Source organism: Rattus norvegicus, chromosome 7 (genome assembly GCF_036323735.1).
Source record: "Rattus norvegicus strain BN/NHsdMcwi chromosome 7, GRCr8, whole genome shotgun sequence".
Taxonomy (NCBI): domain Eukaryota; kingdom Metazoa; phylum Chordata; class Mammalia; order Rodentia; family Muridae; genus Rattus; species Rattus norvegicus.
The window spans coordinates 72,748,876-72,773,660 of record NC_086025.1 but is presented as its reverse complement, the minus strand read 5'-3'; the positions used below and the strand labels follow the sequence as shown (position 1 = coordinate 72,773,660).

The following is a 24,785-nucleotide window of genomic DNA, read 5'->3' as shown; positions in this document are numbered from 1 at the left end:
GAGGATAGTCTGTCTTGCGAAAAAGTACTCCCCTTTATCCTATGATGGTAATTTTAACACTAACTTCAGACTGGTGTTATGTGTGATCTCTGTTTTATCATATAATTAGACACTAGATGTTTTTCTGCAAAATTCCTCAAATGCTTTTAGCAAAGGTGATTGCCTCCTTTGATTAGTTATTGCAGATGACAGCAATGTACATTGAACTCCGTATCCTGAAGGGGGCGCCCACAACCTACACTGAGCTGCCGGAGCTGCTGGTTACGTAAGGAGGCAGCCTCCTGAGAGAGGAAGGGATTGCTAACGCTTTGGGGGCTACATGGTTCCTAGATGTTTCTGCTTGTTTTTGATTCATGTTGGTTATTAACGGCATGTAGAGAACAGTGTGCCCGCTACATAATCTGCTGCCCTAAAACCGGGTTTCGTTAATGTCACCAAAGGAGGTCAGGAGAAAGGCAGGGCATCCATGCTTTTCTCCGTTCATTTCTTGTTTTGTACATCTACAATGGAGCTGCATGGTTCCGGAGTGAGGCATCTGATGAGCGCTGAAGGATAGTGAGAGGGGACTGGGAGTGGGGTGAGGGGAAGGTTTGGAAATCCTGATGAAAGATTACCTTAAACATAACAAGTCTGTAAAAAAAAAAGTCTTTGCAAAATCAACTGCAAAACCTCTTCTGTGCCATTACACATTTAAATAAAGGCTGCGTTTAGTGCAACGCGAACATCATCAACTATTTTTTTCGTTTTGGAAATGAAGAGTCCCCTGCATTCAGCTTGACAGCTCATTGAGCCACCGTCTATCTCTTGTGACAGAAGTGTGTGTGCCCTACGCTTCACTGCTCGGGTCAAAGCTTTAGATCTAAGGACATATCCCTTATCTACTTATTTGGCCTTTTGTTGGTAGAATATTCTGGTACTTAGCTTAGGGAGAAGAAATCAGGAGTGTGGTTTTTATGTGGCATTGAAACAGAATTTTAAGATGTCATGAGGTTGAAACAGAGATCAGCCAAAATGGCCAACCTGTGAAAAGTCTGATCGGAGAGAGGGGAAAGCCAGCTACTTGCAGGTCTGCAAAGCAGCAGTAGCTCCTGGGCTGGCAATGTAAGGCTGTTCTTTGAGCTCTGGCTCTTTGGTATTCATTAAAGAGCACTTAGTTACTATGGAAACCGTCCCTTTTCAGTATTTATGAGCTACAGGGTATCTCACAGCATCTCAAGCACACAAACACACATTGACTACTGTGTGCACTGAAACATTTGATGAAGACTTCTAGCTGGTCTGTATTCTTCAGAGGAGGCATATTTTTGTTTCCAGTTATTTTGGGTTTATTATTTTTTTTAAACTCAATTACAGCAAGTTTTGACCTTGGATACACCATTCTGGAAGGCATTGTGCTGCCTCTCCTGCTTAATTTCCTGCCTTTTCTCAGTGTAGATAGAGATAAACGAATTTAACTTTATATTCAGTGAAGAGTAATGACTTGAGGATTATGAATGTGCCCTGGGTTCTGCCAAGGAATCTTAGTATGAAATTGATCAGGAGAGGGATAGTTCTTTAAGGGACATTGAGCAATGGGAAGTAAAAAGCATCAAGACCCAAACAGTGATGCCATAGCATCGGGGATGCCTTCAAAGAGCCTGCTTGGCATTTTCCTTGCAGTGGCTCATTGTGTGTCATCCAATTTCTGAACTGTAATTCTTCTCTTCTTCCTCCAAAGAAGTATATGCACACATGTGAGAGTGCACACACACACACACATGCACACACATGCACACACATATAAACACATGCACAAGCACACACACACATACACACACACACTCGCACACACATAAACACATGCACAAGCACACACATAAGCACACACACACACATGGACACACACACATAAACACATGCACAAGCACACACATAAGCACACACACAAGCATACACACAAGCACACACACATGCACACATACACACACATATAAACACATGCACAAGCACACACAAGCACACACACACAAGCACATACATAAGCTCACACACAAGCACACACACACACACACAGAGTTTGTGATTGTTTTGAAAAGCTGAACAGCATAAAGATTTGCTTTTCATACCTATTGCTGACGGACGCTGTAAAGAACTCTGCTCTCAGGCCCCAAAGTTCAGTTCTTCCAGTTCATATGGTAAGGGAAGATGAGAGGGCACACAGGGCTAGAAACACGGATGGTCACAGCATGATTTCTCTGTTGTGCTATCATGATGCAGCATGATGTTGGAAGCTGCAGGTGGGTCTGCACAGCTGTAGCAACATCCTCCACACAGTTGATACTACAGATGTGCATGATCCCAGGATAATTTCTCGATGGATGGTAATTATAGTGAAGTATGTTGAAGTATGAGTGTTGTTGTTGTGGTTGTTGTTGTGGTTGATCCACACCAAATGCAGCCCACTGTTCAGGCACTGGGGTAGTAATGCCCTGGTGGGAGAAGAAATGTTTTTATTAAAATTTTTCTTTAAAACGGTTTGCGACTAACAACTTTGCCTTTTCTGAGCTGGTTGTGACATTAAGAATGCTACTTGGTTGAATGCTACTTGGTTAGTTTTGGTTTTGAAATATTGCTGTTGTAAGGATGCTGTACACAAATCCTCAGCTTATAGGTAAGCAATGCTCACAGTACTCAGTACATAGCAGTGCCCACACAGCAGCAGGGGCCCAGTGTGTGGGTGGGTGGGAGCTGTGGCTAGCCATGGCTGTCCGTCAGAACTCACTATATAACATGAAGACAGTGTAAGAGAATGATATTTCACTCAGGGCATCTTCCATTTCATAGACACCTCCAGTTTCCACGGAGAAAGACGGAAACTGAGAAGCTTGCCGAGTTCTCTTTGTCTAGGACAGCCTGATGAAATCCTGGTTCAGTGCCCCATGTGACCTCTTAAAAATTATTTGTAGTGAAGCTGTTCAAACCAATCACCTAAGATTATTTTATGGCCTTCGGAAGACAGATGCTTAAGTTTGAACTTTTCATGAGAAGAAAGTCTAGCTTCCCTGATAACACATAGGGGTGAAATATTAACCACTATTTATTGTACGTTGTTTATTTGAACGTGTTCTTATGCAACTGAACCTTTTAAGTGAACTAGAAATGATTTCTGAGGGCTTTCTTAGCAATGGCTGAACTGTTGTTTACGTGATAAAAGTGAAGCAAGTCAGTGTTGACTCTCAGGGACCAGGCAATCCTGAGCCTTTCCCTTTGCCAGAGCAAGCAGGATTTGGGTTTAGCATTAAAATCAGGCAAAAGCCTCAGGCCCAAGAGAAGCTGTGTAAGAGGCACAGGCTCAGCTAAGCTCCTGTCTTGTTTCCTCCCTACCCAGTATACACTCGTGTTTTTATGTCTTCACATTGGCCTTGATCCCAGGACTGTTGCAGGAAAATACAGGAGCTCGATAATTATTTGCTGAGTGAATGAACCAGATTTTAGTAGCCTTGGACTACCAAAAGCAAATATGTGCTTTTAGATGTGTGTGTGTGTGTGTGTGTGTGTGTGTGTGTGTGTGTGTGTGTGTGTGTGTGTTTCTCCCTTCTGAATTTTGTTTACCAGCTCTTGGACCCATCTCAAGATCCACATTTTATAGTTTTTCTTTTTCAGTTAAAAAATATAAGAAGAAAGGAATCCCGGCATTTCTGTCTTCATCCCTAAAGCTGCCCTTGATAAAAGCCATAGTCTACAGCCAGTGGCTAGGGGCTATCACCAGCCTGTGCATTATGGTGGCTTATTCCAGGATGGACCCTTTTGTAGGTCTTAGAGCCACTCTTAGCTCTCGCTAGTTACCCTGACAATATGAGTTCTAGGATATGGAGGAAACAAAAAGGAGTCCATAGGCATCAAAGGAAATTTGATGTTAGTACTTAATAGGAATCCTAGGGACCTTATACTTGCAGTGTGCAGAAAGAGTCATGGTTTCCTACAGGGGCTTTGGAGAAAGACCAGCAAACACATAGCACTCCCTCTGGGAAAAGAACCTATGACAGTGGTAGTTGGAGACTGAGTATTTCAAGGTAATGCTTTTTGTTTGTTTGCTTGTTTGCTTTCCCAGTGGCTTGAACAAGACACCGAAATTCATAGTTTAAGATTTTTGTTTGTTTCTTTATTTGCTTTTTATAGATGAGAGGTCCCTGGACTAACCATGACACCACTGGGAATTTATTCCAAGTGCGAATTCTCAAGTCCTATCCCACACTGGCTTCTTCATGTTTGAACATGCCCTACAGGGGTTCTGATACACACTGGAGTCTGAGAAACTCTAGTTTAGACTCACAGAACTGAATAAGGTTTAGAGTCTCAAAGTTAACTGTAGCTGAGTTGGCCCCAGAGGCAGAAGGCTTCACCCATCTTTGTTTGTTTAGTCCTTGAGAGCCCAGTGCTGTCTGGACACAGACGTTTCCTTCTCCTGTACTATAATGTGTCCTTTATCCACTCATTCCATAACATAGGCCAATAGATTGGCCTTTCCAATGGTGAATGAACTAAGGAGAAGGGAAAAGCCATAAAGCTTAACCATACTTTTTACACCCAAGTTGTAAAATCAGGGTCTGCAAAGAGGTTGTACCTTCTGTCTTTTGCTTCAACCCCTGTTTTGTTCCTTTTTTAGAGTTATCTAAATTTCTCTTCACTCAAGACTGGAAGAATGAAGTTAAGAATAACTGTGATAGTTCAATAAGAAATACCAGGGCATAGCATATTAGTTAGTGTTTTAAATTTCTGTGACCAGAACATGTGGTGGAAACAAGAGCGAGAGACTGTCTTTTGGCTCGGTTTTAGGGAGTCCTCGTCATGGAGAAGGAGGCATGGCAAAGCCGCCCAGCTCACAGCTGCAGCAATGCCTGTCATAGGCTCTTTACATCACAGTGGTACAGGAAGCAGAAGGAAAGAACCAGAAGCCAGGCTACAACATGTAAGGGCTGGGCCCCCATTGACCTACTTCTGTGAGCTAGGCCCTACCACCAAAAGGTTCCACAGTCTCCCCGCAAACAGTGCCACCAGCTGGGAAATAAGCACTCAAGACATGAGCTTGTAGAGGAAATTTCAGAGTCAAACCATGGTTCATGGCTTCTAATCCCATGTGAATGTCTGAAGCCTATCCATGCTGAGTTGAAATGAGGAACTATACCAAAAGCTCACATCTCAGTTAATGTAGAGCAAGAGAAGGAGTCTGCGTAGTTAAAGTAAGAAAGGCAATGCTTAATGGTGAGGGAAGACAAAGACGCCATTCACTCGAGACATCACCCTTGTCAGGATTATGTCTGGGTTCTGAACAGCACGCTGCCAAGAGCTCTTTTCTATGGTCTCGGAGATTCCATTCGTTGCTTTACTGATCTGAAAAACATCTAGCCAGACAACTGGACTGCACAGTCATAGTCCCAAATATTCAAGAGGCTGGGTATAGGAGGAGTTTGAGATCATCTGGGCAACATGGTCCAACCCATTTAAAAAAAGAAAACAAAAACCAAACCAAACAAACAAACACCCAGGGTGAAACTGTGGCTCCCTGGTACAGCATTTGCCTCAGGTCACGATGTCCCAGGCTCCATGCCCAGCATCACCAAGAAAGTAAGATTCTCTCAAACAAGCACACTGTGTACAGATAAAATTATAAATAAATAAGATAAGATACAGACATCAGGAGCTTAGAGACTAGGGGATAAATGAAGGTACAAAAACTTTATACACAGAGTAGGAATATACAAGCACATAGTGGGGACACAATATAAACGTTTGCCAATCTATGTCTTTTGAATTGTAGTTTCTACCTGCCCATATCAACCAGGCCAGACCCACAGAAATGGACTAGAGAGTTTGGACCCCTCTCCTGTTCCCTGTGAAGCAAACATTCACCTTCAGACTCTTGAGTCTGCATTCACTTTGTTGTTCTAATTACACAGTGAATCTTCAAAGTATTGTCTCACACCCAAGACATGTAAACCCAAGGTCTTTGATTACAGACACGCACATCCTGAACAAACACCTACACTGACCCTTCAGTCCCTGACTCTTGATAGATATAAAGGGAGACTCTTGATGCAAGTGAGACCAAGGCTTCTCCCCTATGCTCCTGGGCAACAGACGGCATGTCTGTCCTTGGCTATAAGAATTCACTTGGCTGAGGCACGGCACAGATCCCTGTAAACCTGCCAGGGTGCCTGGACCCCGGCCTAGAGCACATCCGGCAGGCAGCATGGCTTCTCTGGACACCAGAAGGCAGTTGACTTTCCAATTTGAAAGAGTTTGTGTGCCTCCAGAACGCCTACCCAGTGTCTCCTAGAAAAGAGTGACTGCACACACCACAGAGAGCATGGGGAGAAGACAGGGCAGGGTAGATTTATTTGATCACTATAACTTGAGTCACATTAAACCTGTTGTCTAATTTCCTTTGTCTAACTTGATTTTTCTTTGGCTGGGAGGCAAATCGATCAATACTGGTTTTCATGCTGTGATTATGTTGCCTGCAGGAAATTTTTCAGTGGTTCACCAGGCCTGCTTTTAGTTCTGTAATTGTGATTATATGACCTCCCTGGACCAGAAGTGAGAGCCCTGTCCATCTGTCCAGAGCCCTCACAAAACACCCTGTGCAGAGGTCAAGTAGGCCACCCCTCTTGGGCAGAGTGTGGCACCTAAGCAGGGGACGGATGTCTGCTGGGGTTTCTCTGCCTGCCTTCTGAGGTAGATGGATTTGTTTTATTTTTTCTTTCCCGTGAATCTCTTCATCTAGATATCTTTCTGTGTTTGCAATGCCCTTTGCCTCTCTGGGTTTTTGACATGTAGCTTCTTTACTTTGCCGTTATATTTTATCTCTGCCTGCCCCCTGGCTTTTCTTTCCCAACAGGAAATCCTGACTTTGCTCTCAACTCTACTCTCCTGCCAAGCTTCCAAAGGAACAACAATGAAAAGGCAAATTTGTCCATGTTTTTAAGATAGAACATTTATCAGTATAGAAGCTTATTAAATTCCACATGGCAAGGGAAAAGAATGCTGGCAGTTGGCTATAAACAGATTCACTGCTTACTATGTGTGATTTCTGAACACTGTGGAAGACATAAGTGTAATGAGTAATACCTGTTATTTAAAAAGGTGTGTGTTAATGGGACAGACAAGGCACAAATGTGGGAAAGACAAATAATATTTCAAAGGGAAAACTGAAACAATTCACCTTAGTGCAGGAGATGGGGAAGGACTGAATCCTGATGGGGAAAAACATGATCTAAAGATAATTCTGAGCTGTGTTCATCTGCAGTGAATCCACAGAAGGTTGGCTTGTGCTTAGGAAAGGGTACAGGATCAAGAGAATCCTCAAGGGTGTCTCTGGGTTTGAAAACAGAGAGCAGACACACTGTCACTGTGGGGAAGCCAGGGCTTCACGAGAAGACTGGGAGAGATACACTAAGGAGTCATAAAGACACTGCAGGGTGAGGTACAGATGGTGAGGAAGAGAAACTAGGATTATTCTTGCTCATGCAGACAAGGGCTTTGAGTGCTGAATCAAATATAGAAGGAATTCTGATACAGCTCAAGTGATTGAATGTTTTCAAGTGATAGTTTGAGTTGATCTAAATGCATGATACCACCTGTATCAGTTACTTCTCCATTGCTGCTGTGAAACAGTGTAACCAAAGCAATTTATAGAAAGGAGGTCTTTTAGGCTTATAATTTCAGAGGGATATGTTGTGGTGGGGAGGCAGCAGGCAGAGCAGGAACTGCGCAGCTGTTTCTACAAGCATGAAGTAGAGAGAGAGAGAACCAGGAGTAGGAGGAGGTCTTAACATCTCAAAGCCCAACCCCAGTGACATACTCCCTCCCTCAAGCCACAACCCCTAAACCTCCCGAAACAGTGTCAAAAACTGGGAACCAAATATTCAAATGCCTGAGACTTCAGGGCACACTCATTTCTCCTCATATCACTACATTATTATATGACACTTTCATGGCATACATGGTAGTAAAGTAAAAGAGACCAGGAGGGTGTTGTGGCACTAACGTTATACCCTGCTTTGCCAGGGACATTGCCAATTTTATGGGACTCCCATGTCCTTGGAAATCCCCCCAGTTGTGAATTAATGGTAGCAAATTGTCACCCTATGAGAATGACTTGGTCCAAGGCCTGAGAGCTTGTCTTATGACCAGCTCATTTACGGAAGCCTGACTAAATCATATTTTAGGGAGCCAGCCGAATGTGTAGGATGGATTGGAGTCAGTGAGAGTTGCAGGAGGCAGTTGATGGGGTTTGGATAGAACCACACATGGTGTCTGCAAGATGGTGTGACACTGAGACTAGGAAGTCTCAAGTTCAAGGATTGCCTGATGCATAAGAGTGAGCCCAAGCACTGTCTGGGCTCCCAGTGAGAGGAGATGGTCTCAAGACACAGAAGCAGAAAGGAAGGCAAGGGAATGGCCCAGTACGAATGTTTACAGTACATGCAGGAGGATCTTGGCTTAATCTCTAGTTTTAAAATAAAAGGTAGACACTTTCAGCAGCCATGGAAAGGGAAGAGAAAGAGGAATTGATTTTACAGGGCTTGGTTTTGTTTTTTTTCCCTTGAAAGATCCCCGAAGGGAGACCCTTACTCAAGTCTCAGGAAGTCGCGGACCCCAGACACTCGAGAGACCATCTTGATGCAATGTGTAGAGGTGAAGTTTATTATGGAGAGCTCCGGGCCGACATGTATCCCACGCAGGAGACAGAGGTGTCGACCCTGAGTGGCTGGGAGAAGGGCTTTTTAAAGGAAGAAGTCACAAGCCCCAGGAGATGAGGGGATGTCAAAAGGAAATACCAAAAATGTCACAAGGGAAAACTCTCAAAGTCACAGGATTGTTCTTAAGACTCTAGGGTTTAAATCAGGGGAAAGGTCAAGCATTCTCCTGAGAACAAATCTTGATTCCTGTCTCTAAGGGTAAAAGTTTGTCAGAGTTGACGAGGCATCTGCATCTGAAACACATCTGTTTAGGCTTCAGTCCGGTTTCCTGGAATACTATCTGCAGGACACAATGGCTGGAACATTGTCTATAGGGCACAATGGGGGCTTGAACCAGAACAGAACCCGTTACTCATTCACTCACGTCTGGTGACATCCGGAGGGTCAGTGAGTCTGTACCAGTCCTCCTGCATTTTTAACCATCTGTCTTCCTGAGTCAGATCCTGTTGCTGAGTTTTAAGCTAGTTTAAAACTCTATCTCTCACCCTAACAGGGAAAACTCTCTCCAAGAAACTGACGAAACACTGGACATGAGGTTAAAGAGAAGTTGATGTTTATTTGTGACCCATAGTTTAGTAAATACCAGGTGACAGTAACAGACTGCACTCACAATCCAGTGGCAGGTTTTTAACTTAAGACCTAATTGGGCAGAGAAGAACCAGCAGCACTTGTCAAGTTTCCCCTGACCTTGGTAAAATGTAGGTTTTTCCCCCCTTCGGTAAAATGCAGATACAATAACAATAGCATCATCATTTTGTGAATATTGGAAGGAAATTGGGTGTGCAGAGAAAGAAACATCAATGCAGTCATCATCGTGGGTAAAAAATTTGACAGCTCTAGAGTTTCAGAAGCTGGCAGGGAGACACAATGTACATGTGGAATCCTAGAGGCAAACAAAGCTTAGAAAAATCAACAGCGGTCCCAGGATCCCAGTTTGGCTTGTCAATCACGGCTTCATCCCTGTCGAATTCATTTTCTCTCCCACACTTTCACCGACAGGTCTGCCGGGTGCTATTTTGACCACAATGTCACCAGAATGTCCCTTGGATGCTACACTGTGCAGAGGCATTATATAGTTTGGGGGTGATCCAAATATATCTTAGAACCCTTTGATTCTCAGGAGCGCAGCCTGACAGCATGGAGCAGGGGCCTCGGGGAAGATTATCTGACACTTCTCTGTGAAGTCCCTCTTCTGGGCTCATGGTAATGAGTACCTTTTACAGTTTTTAAAGTTTTGCTATTTTAAAACCAGCTCCTCTGATTGTTTCCATTGTATCAACTACTAACGGCAGACCCGCAGACCCGTCCTAGCAGTCTGCTCATGCTGCCGCACAACCGGTTTCTCTCCTTCCACTTCTTGCTTCTTTTTATGTAAGAATTATTACCTTTCAGCTGCAAATTGCTGATATTTGAGCACTAATGAAGCCAAGTGCTTTTTCCGTTTATTAGTCACCAGGTTTTGTTTTTTTTTCTTATAGAGGAATATCAATTCATGCCTGTTACTATTTCTTCACGTAACATAATTTATTATTGTTTTTGTTTATTATTATTATCATCATCATCGTCATCATCATCATCAAAGGGTTCTATCCCATTTCTTGCAAGCTCTCCAACGTTTCTGAGACATAAATGCTGTGGTCCCTGGAAAGTGTTCAGGGTAAAACTATGAGGTGCCACGCCCATCGCTATCATTGAAATGCTAATCTTGCTCTTTAACTTAGGTCAGAATCCTGTTTACAGCAAAGAAATTCTTTTTAATTCAGAAACATCAAGAGTGGAATGTCAACTTCAAGGGCCAGGGATTTTCCTCTGTTCTTGGCCCAGCCTCAGCTCCCAGAACAGTGCCTGCAGGGTATGCAGTAGGTGGGCAATAAGTGCACAGATGAGAGAGAGGCTGGTTGGGGACTCATTAACAGTTAAGACTTGGCTACATTCCTTTACCAACATGGAGTTTGTTTTGTTTTCTTCTTTCTCCCTCTCTCCCTCCCTCCCTCTCTCTCTCCCTCCCTCTCTCCCTCCCTCCCTCTCTCCCTCCCTCCCTCTCTCCCTCCCTCTCTCTCTCCCCACCTTCTTTCACTCCATGCTTTGTTACAATTGAAGCCAGAGATGAGTACAGTGGTGCAGATGGAGTTGCGAGGCCAGAGGTATGAAACAGTCACGTTAAGATCCTCCACAGCTCTAAGAGCCTAATTCCTCTATGGTAACATCATAGCCCTCATTAGCAACCTGACCTCACTTGTGTGAAATAAGAGACAAGAAAGGTTTGATGATGCAAGTGATGATTTGATAAAACACCCAAGGTGTTGCCCTGCTTTCAATTTACCAGCATCTAATTTCCAAATACAGGGCAAACCCACCACTTCTCCTCTGCCCAGTTATCACTTTGCTGGTCCTTGTGAGAACATTTTGTATGCAAGGTCTGATGAAGTGAAGCACGGTGATATGCTGTCTTGGACGACCTCTTTGGGGAAAATGGGTTAGATACAAGCTTATGCACATTAGTATATTTTCCTTTAAAAAAAAAAAAAAAAGCAAGGGGCTGGGGATTTAGCTCAGTGGTAGAGCGCTTACCTAGGAAGCGCAAGGCCCTGGGTTCGGTCCCCAGCTCCAAAAAAAAGAACCAAAAAAAACAAAAAAAAAAACAAAAAAAAAAAAAAACAAACCAAAAACAAACAAAAAAAACCCTCATAGGTGAAACATCTTTTCCAAAGATGGTTTTGTTTTGTTTTGTTTTGTTGGTATATTTTGACCCCTAATTTTTTCTTAAGGGGCCCTAGCATTTCTGGAAAGATCTGGGGAAGAATTTCAGGTGTGTTTAGTTCCAGACATGTTGGAAGTGTCACTTCCAGCAGGAAGTGACATACTATGGCTGACCTCTTGATGTTTGAGTGACAAAGATTCCTGTTTATGGATAGAGGTGACTGACCCAGTTTTCCTGAGCCTCAGTGTAATGAGGATTAGATAAAATAGGGTATGACTCGCTTCTAACATCAGAGTCTCATAGATAAGCATTCGGTAAATCGAAGCCATAACTAAACCTTGTTATCACACTCATCAGAGACAGCCTCAACTATGCTTTGAACCATGGAGATGCTATTAGTACATGCAAGGAAAACAAGTGACTTCAAAGGTGAATCATTTCAGATTTTAAAAGAGAAAGATAGCTCCTTCTGAGCAACGAGACCAGATATAAACCATCTAGGATATGTCAGAGTTTGTGTGTGTGTGTGTGTGTGTGTGCATCTGTCTGTCTGTCTTTCTTTCTGTGTATATTCATACACTTCTCACACATATAGGTAAGATTGACCTTCTACATTGGCTGGGATTGCAGTTTCATTCTCTGTATCTGATGCTGGAGCTTGAAGTCCAGATGGCAGGGTGCTGGCATGGAGAGAGACAGGGCTGACAGGAGAAAGCAGGACAAGAAGAACCCTAGTATGAGGGATCTCAGAGACAGTGAGCCCCATGGTTCACGTGTCTTCGGTGGTGTAACGCCACTGGTCTTGGACCCAAGCACACATGCATGGCCCAGGAGCCACAGCACCTGAAGGAAGATGCGGGGCAGGGTGAGCATTGTAGGTCTGAGCCCCGCCTTCCTGCCATTCAGTGTCTTAGTAGACAACTTCATCTCCTATTTTCATTGCAGAGAGTGTACCATTGACAGGACAACAAAACGATTACGCCCAAGTCTAGCTTAGTGAAGCAATGAATCTTCTGGGGTTGCTCTCAGGAGGATTTGTGAGGGGCTACTCACAGGAGCTGCATTACTGAAAAGCCCTGTATCCCAGCATGAATGAGGACTCACGGATGTTGTACCATGAGTTTCCTGTGTAATTACCAGAAGCTATAAAAGTCCTCTCTCCACACCAAGTGTTTTCTGGGTAGTGGGAGAGGCTTCTGAAGTTTACAAGTTCCATGAACTTCCTGCATCATACATTTCTTGCGAGCCTCATGAGCTAAGCCCCTCCTTTATGGCCATGAGGGAATTCTTTAATGTGGAAGAAACAGCTATACGACAAACGTGCCATACAAAATGACTGCCCTTTACCCCCTTTGAAACATGTGTGCCATTATCCAGCTGAACATTCACTTCAAGGATCCCTTTCAAGGATGAGGGTCCTGAGATGGAGTGCTTCCCAGTTCACACAGCTGAGAAGACCAGAGAAGAGCTTCAAAGCAGGCCAGGTGGTCTTCATTGTGTGTGTGAGTTAACACTGTGAGGGCTCAGCCTTCCCCGAAGGGCAGTCAGGGAAAGGTCACTACTGTCCCAGGTGAAGGCATGGTCTCTGGGGATGGGCTGTCTGGCTAGTAACCCCACCCAGCTACTGAGCGAGGTGAACACTATAGCCTCTCTCTGCCTCAGTGCCCGAATCAGCCAGAGAGAATGATTATAGTCAAAGTTGCTCTGTAGAGCCAGGGAGCTGCTCGACACTAATTCTCTGCAGCAGCGCTCAGAATTTCAGCCATCCCATGAGCTAGGTTATTATTTCCCCAGCCTGTTCAAGGCAGCGGATCTCAGAGTATCTGGCTGTGACAGATAACTCCTCATGCCCCCCTGGGTGTCACTGCCTTTCCATCTCAGCTCTGGGTGAGTTTGCCCTCAGGCTCGCTCCACGGAGAAGCTGAGTCAGATGGCAGTCTGCATTTCTACAGGGTTTTGGTTGTTTGTTTAGCTTTCTCCCATCTTTGCCTCACGTGGAAGCCTTGTACCTGATTGAGAGCCGCATTCCCACGATGCCCCGGGAGCTAGCAGCTCATTAGTTATGCTTCTTAGGAGCAGGTGCCATTTGGTCCGGGTCAAGCTCAAGATCTACAGTGGATTGCTAATTGGGATTCAGGCTGTGCTGTGGGTTCTGACAGAGCCTCAGAGATCCTCTATATCAGGAGGGTGGATGAAAGGCTAGAATGCATCAGGCAGAAGACAGAGATGATTACCTGTCTCTGAATTCCCAACCAGCTGGAAAACAGCTAATTAAGATCAGACTCATTCCAAGGCCGGAAGAGCATCCAGGTTTTGTTTTGTTTTGTTGTTTTGTTTTGTTTTGTTTTGTTTTGTTTTGTTTTTGAGCAGGACCTGTGGTGGCGGGAGGAGTTACCTACTTGTGATTGGCTTCTGGTCCTGTCACTCAGATCCTGAGTGACTCCTACAAAGGCTCCCATTCTCTGTAGGTTTCCACTTCTCCATTGGTTACAAGGACGTAGTAACGTGGGCTGTTGAGTAAAGCCATGCGCATGCACCCACTTGGGTCTCACAGGGCTGGTCAATGCCTAGAACGTGAATTTGCTGCTAATTCCATGACTTCCAGATCACAGCTGCTGCTGCTCCTGCCTTCCTCAGTGCTCTCGTCTTCATTTATTTTTTCTTAGTTCTCTTTCTTTATCTCTTTCCGGTCTTGCCATTTTTTGCCTTGGGTGGCTCTCCCACTTGCTACGGTTTAATCTTCATCCTCCACCCACCAGAAGTGTGTTGTGTGGTTTTATTTTTGCCCCTGGAGACATTTAAAACATCAGAAAAGTTAAAAAAAAAATAAATGGTGAGTGTCCAAATACTTCTTGCGAGATCCGTGGGCCGCAGGTCTCTGCTATCACTATTCATAGGTAACTTCTAAGTGAATGAGAGCAACTGCATACCAATAATACTTTATTTGACAGACGCAGGCTGCTGGCCAGCTTTGGGCTGCAGACCAGGACCTGTAGTTGACCAACTGTGGCTTAGTTATTGGAGATTGCAGATCCCTCACACTGAATAACCATTCTCTGACACCCTCATCTCCACTGAGACATTGAGGAAGCCTTCTGTGCCTCTTGGACCGTTTTTCCACAGTGAAGAGTTCCAACAGCGATTGAAGCAGTGATTAGAGAGGCTGGCTTGGGCTACTTATCAAGTTAGAGATGGTCAAGGGCTGCAGAGAGAGACCCTGATTCAAGAAAAGAAAGGAAGGGAGGGAGGGAGGGAGAGGAGGGAAGGAAAGAGGAACAAAAAGAAAAGAGAAAACATTCTTTTGTTCTTGGTTGCACGCTTAAAATGTCTAAAGAAACGGTTAGACAGTTGGATTATAAGTAGCATCGTCAACTTAAAGGTGAATGTTGGTGTTTGAATAATCATCACGGGGCAGAGAAATATTTAAGTGTAGATTGTTGTCTTTATGTAGGTGAGGGCTGGCACTGGATGGGGCAGGGCCTGTGATTGGTCAGTGAGAAAGGGGGTGGGGACAGAGTTTTGGTAAGGGTAGAGAGAAGAGAAAGGGAGGAAAACCAAGATGGAGGCAGAGAAGGACAACCCAGATTCGTGTGGCCTTAAATGGCCACAGGTAGTTATGAATATTTCTTAGGGGATGGATTTTTATAGGTCAATTTGTCTTATCATAGGTGGGTGGTTTATATCTTTATCAGTTGGTTGTGAGTTTATTGTGCGAGCATTTTGTGGAGTGTAAATTTACTGAGATAAATTACTGAGATAAATCTGATAGCTAAATTACAAACTTATTGAGTCTTGATTTTAATAAGTTGCTGGGAGTTGTGACTATAACCACTTGGGTAGAGTGAGCAACAAGAGAGAGTTACAAGAGGGTGACTGCTGCTGGGCTCAGACAGTAGTGTGGGAAGGAGATTGGGAGCTTAGCGGGTGAGATGCTTTGCTGATTGAGATAAATATACCCTGCTAATCCCATATAGCTCGGCAATGCTGGGTAGCGAGGGTTGTGGTTATTAGAGAATGTGAACGGGGTTCGATGACAGAGAGCCAGGAGGGCAGCCACCGCTGGGACTAGAGAATAGGTAGAGGTAGCATGGCTAGAACCAACTTCCACTGAGATGAGTATACCCCACTAATGCCATATGGTTCAACGATGCTGGCTAGCAAGGGTTTGTGGGTATTTTTAATATTTAATGTGACATATTAGCATAAGGTGGCACCTGCATATTGCATAAATATTTTGTCTCAGTTTGTTTCCTGTTAAGTGTGCATAGCCTGCAATGAGGTTTAAACAAGCAACTTTTCACTAACGAATGGAAGTCTTCTTCTACCCAGAGTTCAGAGTCCTACCTTTGGCTCTTGCACAGCTGTTTGCTCCGGTTAGAGTTGCCTGCTGCCATTTTAAATCATGGCAGCTGGAGTCACTGAGACCTTCACTATATCTGGCCTGTGATGTGTCCTTATGGAAGGGGGGTGGTTCTCAGGATCTTCTGTAACACTCTCCCTAGATGGCTTAGCGAGTGGAGGGGCTTGCTGCTAAGCCTGACCACCGGTTCCATTCCCAGGACCCATCAAGGTCCTGAGTCCCGTGAGTCCCTTCCCTGATTAAGATTTTCCAGCCTTAGTGGACATGCTAAAAGTTTTGCCATCCTATGCTTGCTGGGAATGAGATAATGTGTTAAGTTTTACTTCAAAACATTATTAATCTAAAGTCTTAGTTAGGTTCTTATTGCTGTGAAGAGACACTACAATCAATGCAAGTTTTATAAAGGACAACATTTAATTGGGGCTAGCTTACAGGTTCAGAGGTTCAGTCCATTACCATCAAGCATCCACGGCACCATCCAGGCAGACATGGTGCAGGAGGAGTCGAGTTCTACATCTTCACCCGAAGGAAGCCAGGAACAGCCTCAGCAACCTAGGAGGAGCTAGGAGGAGGGTTTCCAAGTCCGCCCCACAGTGACACACTTCCTCCAACAAGGTCACACCTTCTAATAGTGCCACTCCCTAGGTCAAGCATATGTAAACTATTACAACTTGAAACTCTATCTTTACTCAGTAGATGACCAACAGCCAATGTAATTTCACCAAAATTCTGCCTTACCATTGCCTGAAAGAAACAAAGAGATCATGTTTGGCGCTTGGAGCTGGGTGAAGAGGCCATAGTCTCTCTCCAGCCCATTATCCAACTTTCTTTGCTGCAAACCCTCTGTGTATTTCCCCCAAGTCTTTAGCTTCAGGTTATCTGCATGTGTTTACCTGCATGGGTGCTGTTTTCTGTATGACTGTGGTTGCCTGCATGATTGTGGATATCTGTATGGGTGTGGTTGCCTTCATGGTTGTGGATATCTGCATGGCTGTGGTTGCCTGCATGGGTGTGGTTGCCTGCATGGCTGTGGTTGCCTGCATGGGTGTGGTTGCCTGCATGGTTGTGGTTGTCTGCATGGGTGTGGTTGCCTGCATGGGTGTGGTTGCCTGCATGGCTGTGGTTGTCTGCATGGCTGTGGTTGTCTGTATGGGTGTGGTTGTCTGCATGGCTGTGGTTGCCTGCATGGCTGTGGTTGCCTGCATGGCTGTGGTTGTCTGCATGGGTGTGGTTGCCTGCATGGCTGTGGTTGCCTGCATGGGTGTGGTTGCCTGCATGGCTGTGGTTGCCTGCATGGCTGTGGTTGCCTGCATGGCTGTGGTTGCCTGCTGGTTCCACCTGTTGCATTCCCTTTGCTTGCATTCCTCTGTCGGCCAGTATGCCCACTAACAACTTTCTTCTTCCTCCTCCTCCTCTTCCTCCTCCTCCTCCTCTTCCTCTTCCTCCTCCTCTTTCTCCTTTTCCACCTCCTCTTTCTCCTCCTCTTCCTCCCTCTTTCCCTCCCCCCATCTCCTCTTTCCCTCTTCTTGTTTCCTTTTTTTGGAGGGGAGGTTGTCTTCTGTGGTGAGAATGGAAGAAAAATAGGTCACCTTCTTCCATCAAAACAGAATAGTGAATTTTTGAACCCCTCAGCTATTTCTTGCTCCCATCTTTGTTTCTGTAGGAGCCTGACCCATAGAGTACTTTTAAGAAGGACACTGCATGGCTTTATCCCAGTCACCTCCTGTGTAAGAACCAACTCTTTCTCTCTGGGGCTGTGCCTGGGGAATATGTCAAGAGATGTCATCTATCAAAGGCGAAGGAGCCTCCCAGGAAAGTCACAAAATTATAGGGCCATTTCCACATGCCACCCCAGGAAGCTATTTCTAACTCTTACTAGCCAGGCCAGAAGACTAGCCTTTCAAAAACCTAATAATCATCCTTCATCTCTAAGCACTTACCTGCTCAGTATTCATAGGATGTGCCTCCTTGCATACTGCTATTCAATTCCTATTTCTTCACAACATTAAATTATTTTTAGTTTCTCATTTTCTGCAAGCTAGTGATTAAAATATGCAGTATTTATGTTAAGTAGCAATACAGCATTTTGCTAATAACTTACTTTCATAGAAATGAGCATGCATACAAATTCCTTCTAGATGTTCAGTGCTGTGTGAGGTACACGGGGTGAAGGACACAGTACCTACCCCACATTTCTAGTGTCTATTTATGCTGCTGTGATCTATACCACCAGCCGTGGCCTATATTTCAGTCTAAAGCAAAAGAGCAGGGCTCAGGATTAGTTATTTCCTCTTAGTCAGTGTGAGGGCAGTGTTTTTAGGAACCCGCCTTAAATGTCTAGTCATCAATGAGTATCAGTCAGGTTCCAAGCCATTGTTCCATTTAGATTGATAATGTGGTTGAAGTGATTCCCATCTTCTTCTCCGGGGGACGCTGGTATGGAAAGGTTGATTCGTGCAGCGAGAACAGCTCTGCTAATGACAACTGTGCACTTGAGGTGACACCAGCTGGCACTGACAGAGACCTGCCTACTCCGGTCTCCATTTACATAGCTTGTCAAGACCATGGAGCTGACAGAAGTTAGAACATACATCAGAAAAGCAAAACGCTTGTGCGTTTTGACTATAGTCATGACTATAGTCATGTTGAGAATGACCGGCCAATTCCAGCAAAGGAAATTTTACTAGCATCTGGAGTCCTTTGGTACCACAGAGCAAGCTGACTGAGAAGCTTGGAAGGATGAACAGGAGCTGACTTCTTATTTATTTCTGGGGGTGAAGAATGTTTCCAGCAAACTGTCCACTTTTTGCAGGGTTCCCCAAGGCAGTTTCTCTCAGTGGTAGGAGCTCAGCTTCTGAAGCCAAAGACACAAGATCATATAATATATATATATATATATGTATATGTATATGTATGTATATATGTATATGTATATGTATGTATATATGTATATGTATATATATAGCTCATCTATCATAAAACATATACAATAACTCATCATATATCATTTATACAATAACTCCTACCCATGCCTCTGCTTCCTGAGTGTAGGCTATGTGCATGGGTGAACACTAATCCGTTTTAAGCCTCAGCCTCCCCCGCAGCACAGAAGTAATAACTGCATCTCCTTCCTAGGTGATAGGAAAATGTATCAGTGAACTATTCCTGCTTCACGCTGAGTACTCAAGGCATCATCACGTGGAGAAATGAGGATGCCACTAATGGCACTGAGAGGGTTGTACTGACTTTCTCTCTGCAGTTTGCTTCTCCTGGCAATCTCATAGGGATCCATTCATACCATGGATAAAATGAAGGATCTAGAAAGAGTACAGTAGAATGCCTAGACAAGTCACTTTCCCAGGGTCCGGGAGACCCACGGTGCTCTAAGGAATGCCTCTTCCTCCAGGCTGTTTTCTTGGGATGCTCAGAGGCAGGGCTGCTGCCTGGGCCAGCTTTGCTTGAGTGATCTCATCTGAACAAGCAGACTGCTGACTGGTTGATAGAGCGCCATTGACTGTCAGGAAGCCACTTTGAGGCCTCTGCTTCCCTGTGGGCATCATCTGCTTTAGATAGTATAAATCATAACGGGCACACAGTAGACAGGGGTGACGCCCCTTCATTGTGAGACCTGTCTGTGATTCCTGTGATACTGGCTGGGGGTGAGCTTGCCGAAGGTCAGCTTCCTCCTGCTCAGTGGCCAGGAGAGAACACGTTCCCTGTCAATCTGCTAATGAGAAGACAACAGCCCACTTCACTGCAGGGAAAGAAGGGTGTTAATCACCGAGCAGTTGGGACAGATGTTGGTCAGCAATGTGATGGACGGATGTGCACAAGATTCTCTGCATGTCTGTGAGGCTGGAAAAGGACCTGATTGTCAGTTCTCCTCTGCTCACAAGTCAGCAAGTCCACATCCGTATCTGTCCCCTAGGCAGATTTTCTTGTAATCTCTACTCAGGGCGTTTGAACTCTGCCTCAAAAATATCTTTGCAATCCCTCTCTCTCTGTACATATAAATAGTATTTGACGTAAAGTCTCCTACACTCCACATGTGCCCACGTTGGTCAGATTGAGCCTCGTCGTCTGCCTGTCTGCACCACCGCAGTCTCTGATAATTACTATTCTGTCTTCAGGTCAGCATTTTGTTTAACATCCTATCTAAGAGGTGACATGAGACATCTGTGCTGAGCTATTCCACTTAACATGGCGCCTTCTACTTGTATCCATTTAGTAGTAAATAACAGTATTTTGTTCTTCTTTATGGCTGAATAATCCTCCATTGCACGTAGGTACCGGGTCTTAAGGATCGTTTCAGCTCTGGACACACACTGGAGCTGATTCTGCAACTTGGCTGCTGTGAATTGTACTGTGACAGTGTCCATAGGACTTCATTAAATGAGTTGTTCCCCTAAGGACACACCGTTCCCTGTCAGTCTTTGACAGCAGATTACAGAAACCGACTATGCTTACTGATGTGAAGATATAGTCTGGCGAAGGCCAAGGGGAACTCTGAGGCTCAGTCACTGAGAGAGCCCAGGGTATCATAGGACAGTCTAAAACAGGGTGTGGTCTGTGCATGCGCGCGCGCGCGCGTGTGTGTGTGTGTGTGTGTGTGTGTGTGTGTGTGTGTGTGTGTGTGTGTTTGTACCTTCTAAACATTTCAATTTTTCTTGCTACTGGGGAAGAAGACACGCCCTTCCATTTCTTGGTTAGGGTACAGGCGAGTAGCCTGGCTGATTCCTCACCAAATTTCTCTCCAGTGAGGAAAAGATGTTTCTTAAAGGAATCCTGGAACTCTGTGGGAGAAGACTGCTCAGGGATAGTACAGCAGCACTCACCCCGAACCCCAACTCCAAGCCTGTGGTGGCTCCCACCTAAGAGCAGAATGTATGGCAAAGACAGAAGGCCTTTTCCAGCTGTCTCCTGGTCTGCTTCCCTTCACCGTGAGTTACCTTAGACTGGGGCCCTTGTAGTCAAAGCCAGGACATGCATGTCACTGCCCCTTCTTCTGTGTTAGGACGTTGTCCACTTATCCATGACACAAGACCAACCAGACTGGCAGAGAAGATTCTAAGTCTGACCTGGACCTTCACAGTGCAGGCAGCCTCTTTTGGAAACCAATAAAGGATGAGGGATGTCACATGAGGAGTGGCACATGAAGGGTGTCACCTGGCGATGCAATAAAGACACAGGGAGCTGCTTGGAGAAGAACAGGACTTCTTCCAAGTGCTGTGACACCAGTCCCAGGTGAGGCCAGAAGACCATATATGACACTCATGTCTGTCCTGACCCCTTAGAGGGACAGCTTTTAGTGATCCCAGACTTGACATTCAGGTAGAACTTCAGATCTATATTTTTGAGAGGCTGTGAAAGGAAGATTTTTGTCAAAATCCCAGTGACCACAGTAACTGCTTCCTTCCTTGAATTATCACAGAGACAGAAGAGTAACTAAGCCAGCAGGGACATGCAGAGACTATCCTCCTGAGGTGAAAGTGTTTCCTACCCCTGCAGTGTCTCTAGGTGTTGAACTATGTGAGCCTTGGGCAAGCTCTTAAACAGCTCCTCATCAGAATCAACACTGCAGGAACGCAGGAATGACTCTGAGCTCATACCTGTGTTGATAGTACTACCACTACCGAGTACTGTAGGCTTCGATGAACCCATCTCCTGTAAAGGACAAGAGGCCACTGAGGACGATAGCTGTGACACCTTTTCCTATTTATTACTAATTAACTCACACCGCTTACCAGAGTTCCTGGGCTGTGTATCCACTTTCTATTTAACTCAACATTCTGCTTCCAGAACACAGTCAGGCCACCAAGGTTAGGAAATGAAGCAGGAAAAACACCCTGAAATCCTTCTATTAGGCCATTTCATATTTATAAAGCACCTACTGTGTGATGAGCATCAAACGACCTGGTCTATGACTTAGAGTGTATATACCCCGTAGGAAAAGAGCCAGATTCAAAAAGATTCGAGATATCCCAATAGATTGGAGCTGGGCTCTGGTGGGGTGCTGACTGAAATAGTGAGGCCCTGGTTTCCACATCCAGAAGTGCAGAGATAAAAATGAAACAAAATGAAACTCAGAGGAACTGGAGTCTACAGGGGAAGAATGAGCAGTTTTGCCAGAGCACAAGAGTTGGATTCTAGAATCCACTCTTTTTTTTTTTTTCTTTCATATCGGAACAATCGTAGCTGCTCACGGGATCTATTGTGACATTCGGTTCCACGTATGCATTGTGCGATAATTAAAGCAACCAACCTCCCACTTCTCACGTCTTTGTGAGAACACAGGCAGAGGGAGGGGGATAGAAGTGACAAGGAGGCATTCAGGGCTGGGAGAAGAGAGATGCAGACATGTGACCAGAACCACAGAATTGCTGCTCTGACTGGAAGGGAAACGCTGGGTGCGATGACACCCTGTCAGACACCTTCCTTGAGAAAGAGGAAGCAATTCTTTCAGCTGCTGGTGATAATGCCTAGAATGTGCGTCACGTGTTAGTGTGACTGCACTTCTGTGGTGCCTTGCTTAGAAGGAAGCATCTAATTCTCTCTCTCTCTCTCTCTCTCTCTCTCTCTCTCTCTCTCTGATAAGCCTTCGGGTGAGAAAGATCAAAGTCACGTCCTTTATTCGGTGTGAAGTAGAGAAAGCTGATTTGATGTTTTTCCATGTCAACCGCCTCTTAAAAATCTCAGCCCAGCTCACAGAATCAGTGCGCGAATGAGGCCCTTCACATCCGTTTCCTCAGCCTCCGTTCATAATTGCCCACTCGTGCACGCATTTCACTTCTAGAGGTGTAAATACGCTCAGTGGCCTGTTTTCTCTCTGTTTAACGTAAGATGTTTTTGTTTCTCTGGACTATTCTGACTTCTCATCGTTCACAAATGTCAAATGTTCTATGGACGAGTCAGTGGGAAGTTGCTAGACTGCAGCATTCCAGCAGGGCAGACAATTTGTAATGGCGGTCACTGTGCATAGAACAACTCCCCCGTTAGCACGCGTTCCTTAGTTTCAGAGACTCCTGCCTTCAAATTCTCCCTGGTTTCTCTTCCATCCCTTCACTTCACAGAGCCATTTCAGTACAGATTTAAATATTTTTGAGAGCAAAATTTACATCTCTCCCCTCTAAACCCATCCATAAACATCCCCCACTCCCCTTCAAATCCATGGCCTCTTTTCTACTAAAATTAATTATATCTCATCAGCATTAATTTTTCTCTTTTATTGAAAATAGATGTTTTCCCTCAAATAATATATCCTGATTATGGTTTCCCCTCCCTTTTCTCCTCTCAGGTCCTCCTCACATCTCCTCCTATCTGGGTCCACCCTCTTTCTGTCTCTTATTAGAAAAGAAACAGGCTTCTACGGGACTACACTGTATTACACTATATGATACTATTCCCTACTATGATAAAAACAACTAACATGTCAGGATAGGACAAAATAAACAAACGGACAAACGGAAGGGAGAAAGCCCAAGAAGAGGCACAAGGAATAAGCACTGAAGTAGAGACTCACTAGTCTCCACCCTCAGAAATCCCATAAAACCTCCCACTGACCGGCATGATACATAGACGAAGAACCTGCAGGGCAAAAAGAGAGAAGAAAAGTATATAATAAAATAAAAATAAGATAAAATTTGAAAAAGAAAGAAAAACCAGACATGACACTGTGCGATGAAAACCCCTTCAGAGACGCCTGCGGGTTGATTCTCTGGTGGCCGCCTACTGCAGGACACATGGCCTTCCCTTATTGCAATCCCCATCAAAATACCAATCCAATTCTTCAAAGAGTTAGACAGAACAATTTGCAAATTCATCTGGAATAACAAAAAACCCAGGATAGCTAAAGCTATCCTCAACAATAAAAGGACTTCAGGGGGAATCACTATCCCTGAACTCAAGCAGTATTACAGAGCAATAGTGATAAAAACTGCATGGTATTGGTACAGAGACAGACAGATAGACCAATGGAATAGAATTGAAGATCCAGAAATGAACCCACACACCTATGGTCACTTGATTATTGACAAAGGAGCCAAAACCATCCAATGGAAAAAAGATAGCATTTTCAGCAAATGGTGCTGGTTCAACTGGAGGGCAACATGTAGAAGAATGCAGATCGATCCATGCTTATCACCCTGTACAAAGCTTAAGTCCAAGTGGATCAAGGACCTCCACATCAAACCAGACACACTCAAACTAATAGAAGAAAAACTAGGGAAGCATCTGGAACACATGGGCACTGGAAAAAATTTCCTGAACAAAACACCAATGGCTTACGCTCTAAGATCAAGAATCGACAAATGGGATCTCATAAAACTGCAAAGCTTCTGTAAGGCAAAGGACACTGTGGTTAGGACAAAACGGCAACCAACAGATTGGCAAAAGATCTTTACCAATCCTACAACAGATAGAGGCCTTATATCCAAAATATACAAAGAACTCAAGAAGTTAGACCGCAGGGAAACAAATAACCCTATTAAAAAATGGGGTTCAGAGCTAAACAAAGAATTCACAGCTGAGGAATGCCGAATGGCTGAGAAACACCTAAAGAAATGTTCAACATCTTTAGTCATAAGGGAAATGCAAATCAAAACAACCCTGAGATTTCACCTCACACCAGTGCGATTGGCTAAGATCAAAAACTCAGGTGACAGCAGATGCTGGCGAGGATGCGGAGAAAGAGGAACACTCCTCCATTGTTGGTGGGATTGCAGACTGGTAAAACCATTCTGGAAATCAGTCTGGAGGTTCCTCAGAAAATTGGACATTGAACTGCCTGAGGATCCAGCTATACCTCTCTTGGGCATATACCCAAAAGATGCCTCAACATATAAAAGAGACACGTGCTCCACTATGTTCATCGCAGCCTTATTTATAATAGCCAGAAAATGGAAAGAACCCAGATGCCCTTCAACAGAGGAATGGATACAGAAAATGTGGTACATCTACACAATGGAATATTACTCAGCTATCAAAA

The 24,785-nt window shown here is 44.6% G+C and overlaps 1 protein-coding gene and 1 long non-coding RNA gene across 5 annotated transcripts in view; one reads left to right on the top strand and one right to left on the bottom strand.

Annotated features, from left to right (window-relative positions):
* Positions 1-24,785, top strand: part of Dpys (dihydropyrimidinase) — a 106,618-nt gene that overhangs the window by 40,523 nt on the left and 41,310 nt on the right. The gene's annotated exons all lie outside the window — the stretch shown is intronic.
* Positions 18,466-22,348, bottom strand: LOC134479715 (uncharacterized). The gene is made up of 2 exons (XR_010053360.1): positions 20,752-22,348; positions 18,466-18,656 (listed from the first exon to the last, which is right to left on the bottom strand). It is a non-coding gene; the product is annotated as an uncharacterized LOC134479715 (long non-coding RNA).